This window comes from Apodemus sylvaticus, chromosome 2 (genome assembly GCF_947179515.1).
Source record: "Apodemus sylvaticus chromosome 2, mApoSyl1.1, whole genome shotgun sequence".
Taxonomy (NCBI): Eukaryota; Metazoa; Chordata; class Mammalia; order Rodentia; family Muridae; genus Apodemus; species Apodemus sylvaticus.
Genome location: NC_067473.1, coordinates 48,623,206 through 48,627,629, shown reverse-complemented (window position 1 = coordinate 48,627,629; position 4,424 = coordinate 48,623,206). Strand labels below are relative to the sequence as shown.

Below are 4,424 nucleotides of genomic sequence, written 5' to 3'. Positions count from 1 at the left end.
CAGAGCAAGCAAATCTGTCTCATCCTTTGGCTCCAAACATCAGAACAGCATCTCTTCCACTAATCCCTAAAAGGCTTAGTTCAGTAATTCAGGTGGGGAAGATAAACTAATTGGGATCAAGCCAGGTGAACCCTCAAGTGATCTTCTCCGTTTTAAAGCCCAACTTGAACCAGTTGGTACACACATATAACCCCAGTACTCAGGAAACAAAGAAAGTGGTGTGGGTGAAAATCAAAATCTAGTCTATTCTACATAGTGAATTCCAATATAGGTAGGGCCACTGGACAGGACTCTATCAAAAGACCAAACAAATGAGCTATCTTGAATGATACAGGAACTGTTTTCAGCTAGTTTTAGTTTTTAGAGCAAAGTTTAAAGCTCTGGGGAAGAGGAATCCAGAAAGCACCAAAGTAAAGGATTGAAAGGGATGGGGTGGAGACATGGAGCTTGGAACTAAAGAACAGAACCAACGTGTTTGACCAAACCAAGCTGTGCCCAAGAAATCTTCAAGTCTGAAACTATCAGTGTTTGGAATGCATTGTAACTCTGATGACCACTGAAACTCAACAGAATACATTTACAGAGGAAACAGAAATTGTTCCCCCTCTCAGGTACCCTCCTTCCGTACTCCTAGTACTAGAAAATTTAGGGAATGATAGAAAAATTACCTAGGCCTACTTATAGTAGTGAGTTCCTCAAGTGCCTTAATTTCTCACCTAAAAATGATGCTGTGGGTTTTCCATAAATCTTTGACACCCACAGTCTACGTGCTGGTCTGTCTAGATTCCTGCCCTTCCATGCCTTCTCACACTTCTGTCTGCCCTGATGTCAATTCCTTTCTGAGGCCTTTCTGGTTTTTACTCATCCACTGTGGCTACCCTTCCTGAGATGATTTAGATTCTATTATTCCCCACACAGTCTGCCTTAAGAATTCCTTTAGACATAATCTATACAACCAAATTTGGACTACTAACATCAAAGGCAAGGCCTAATATCCATTAGATCCCAGTTCATTAAATCCTGCTTTCTGATTCTGATTTTTCTGATTTATTACAATTATTTTTTCCATTTTTTCAACTCCTGATCTACTTTTATAGCTTTTATGATGTAATAATTTATATCATATGTTTTTATATCTAAAATGTTTAGGTTTCTAGATTTTACTTTATATTGTAAGGGTTTTTTTTTTTTTTTTTTTTTTTTGGTTTTTTGGTTTTTGTTTTTGGGGTTTTTTTTTAGTATTTACATACATACAAGTGAGATGTCTTGGATGAAACCCAAACCTAAACTTTAAATTTAATAGTCATAGGCTGAAGATAATTGTACACAATATTTATTTTGACTTAACACATGAGGCCATATATGTAATTCTCCATTTGTGGTATCATATTGCTACTGAAAGAGTTCAAACGAAAGAATTTGAGCAAGACACAGATAGTTTGGGCAGAAGTTTATTTAATAAAACAAAGTGACAGTGTCCCCCAGGCTCTTGAAGCAGGCTGACAAAATACAGAGTAGCCGCCCCTTTGCATTCAAGAATGCTCAGAAGTGTCTCACCGTCTCCTCCCCATTCTGTTGTTAACATTAAGTCCCCCGTATCACCTTTTCTCTCCTCTTCTCATGCACCAAAATCCTTTGCCTGAGTCTCAGGATATTCATTGATAGTGCATGAATCAGTGTTGGCAGAGTGTCCTACAGCCTAATTTCTGATACAGCAGGAACATTCTAGCTGCTGCTTCAAGGATGCCTAACTACAAAGAGGCGTTTTAATCACCAGGAGACATAATTACCTCATGTGGAACTTCATAGCTAACTCACCCGGATATAGAAAACCATAAAAAGAGCAGATCTACCAGGACACCCTCCTGCTGATTTCTGCCTTTCTATCTATATACTCTAACCTTTCTTCTCTAACACTCAGGACTTTGAAACAGTCACAAGGCAATGTGATGACTTGGTTCTATAAATCAACACTTCTTGCTGAATGTGGTGTTTTTGCCTCCAGTGTCCAGGGCTCTGCCACCTGTCAGGAAGCAGGATCAAGAAACCTTACCCTCTCAGATCACTACTGCCCATGGGCCAGGTGTAAAAACTTGGGAAACCTTGTCTGGTTCCATGTGATGCTAAGTATAACAAGACCTGGCTCATTCTCATACAACATGTCTAGGGCTCTGCCAGTGTCTTTAGCACCAAAAAGTAGGACTGGGTTTTGCCCTTTTCTTCTTCCTCCATACACAGGACAAACCAACAAGAGCTGATTATGTCAGAGGCAGCTGCAGTCCTCCTGACTTAGGAAGATGAAAGACCCATGATGATAATTTCAAAGAAATAGATTTTTTGTAGTCAGGTCCTTAGGAAACAAGGATAACAGGTGTACAAGAGCCTGGCTGCCCTTGGCTCCCATTGGCTCATGTCCTTGTCCTCAACAAGAGGTAGGAGAGGATGAAGAAGGCCACAATTAAGATCACAGCCATACCACATAGAAGCTTCTGGGTGTCTCACTCAGACCGTGGCACTGTGGAAAAGCATTACATATTCCCCATGAGCAAGTCAGTCACATTAGTGAAATCTGAGTCCATGCCATACAGGTATCAGTTCTGGTCTTCTTTGTTCCTATCGATGGCCAAAGCCAGGAAAGTGTCTCAGGGAAGGGAAGAGGGCCACCGCGGACTGATTTAAGCCTGGTAACCTTGGAGGCGAGGCTGTCAGCCATTTTCTTGTTCTCTCTGTCCAGACTCTCCACAGCACCAGAGCTCTGAGCGTGAGTCCAATCTGCCATCCTGCCTTCCAGGGTCCCATTCAGGGAGCCTGCAGCACATCAATGTGCTTCCCAATCACTTTATATTCTGGCTTTACTCTATTTCTTTTGTTGTTGTTGTTGGGGTTTTTTTTTTTTTTTTGGCTTTTTTTTTTTTTTTTTTTTTGAGACAGGGTTTCTCTGTATAGCCCTGGCTGTCCTGGAACTCACTCTGTAGACCAGGCTGGCCTCGACTCAGAAATCCGCCTGCCTCTGCCTCCCAAGTGCTGGCATTACAGGCGTGCGCCACCACCGCCCGGCTACTCTATTTCTTGAGATGTCAAAATGTGAAGACCTTTCAAATCGAGCTTTCATCGCTATGGATAAAACTACCAAAGTCTTCCAAACCTTCCAAACTATAATAGACTTCCTGCCCCCAAAAGTTGTGCCCAAACCAACCTCCTCTCCTTTAAATATATTTTGACAGTATTTTGTCTCAGAAATTAAAAAAAAAAAAATAGGTGCCTATTTCATAACTTGGAAGCAAGAAGAAACAAGCTTAGTTGAAAGTTGCACAGGGACGAGAAATACAAAATCAAAATGGGCTTCTTCATGCGAGAGGAGGGCAAGCTGTAGACACATCAGTCAAGAAGTATTTGTTGAAACTGACCCCAGAACTATCCTTGATCCTCCTACTTTGTGGACCCATCCAGTGAAGCAATACTGGTTTTGTTCTTTCTCAGGTTTTCTCCCAGCACCCCATAGGTATTAATGAAGAAGAGGCAATTCTCACTCAGCATGAGACAGGGAACAGCTGTGCCAGGTAATCCCGTACTTGCCACTGATCTGATGAGGCTACAGTAACCTTCCAGGCATCTGCCATCTTCCAGGAGTTTGTTTGTTTGTTCATAGATAAAGACTCACTCTGTGATCTAAGCTGCTCTGAAATCAATGGCTCAACCTTAAAGTGAGCCTTCCCCTTCTGAGTGCTAGGAGTATAGGCGAACCCTCACAGCCAGCACAAGGGGAGGCTTATGATGTTGTGTTTTCATTATGTAATCCTGCAAACAATCTCATCGCATCTCAACACACACACACACACACACACACACACACACATACACACACACTAGAAACTTGCATTCCAAGCTATGAGCTAAAATAGGCAAGACAACAAATTAACACAATCTCTTTTTCTGATGCAAGTGTCCTACTGAGAAAAGAAGAAAGAGGCAGATCAGGGATTCTCTGAGGAGGGTTGAGCCATCAAATCAATAACAAACACCTGGAAGGAGAACCACCACAGAGCACTCAGCTTAGCCAGCAGCGAGGTTGAGCCAGACCTTCTCCCTCCTGATGAACATCATCTAGTCCATTCTCCAATAAAGACCTTTTTTTCTCCTCTGCATCTCTGTAGCCTCATGATTGTGTGGCTAAGGGGAAAACTTAGTGACTATTGAAGGGTCCCTGGTACCCCCAAAGTAAATGGACCAGAAAAACAACCATCAGTTCAGAGAGGAATGGGATTTTTCAGAGATGAATCGGGAGTATGGGTTCATTTGCAACTGAGACATGAGAGTGCAAGCTGTGTTTGAGAAAATGGGTAAGCGAAGACAGCACAGGCGTGTACATCATCAGCGAAGACAGCACAGGCGTGTACATCATCAGCGAAGACAGCACAGGCGTG

The 4,424-nt window shown here is 42.3% G+C and overlaps 1 pseudogene; it reads right to left on the bottom strand.

Annotated features, from left to right (window-relative positions):
- Window positions 1–2,408: 2,408 nt before the first annotated feature.
- Window positions 2,409–2,779, bottom strand: LOC127677364 (BET1-like protein; annotated as a pseudogene).
- Between the last annotated feature and the right edge of the window lie 1,645 nt (window positions 2,780–4,424).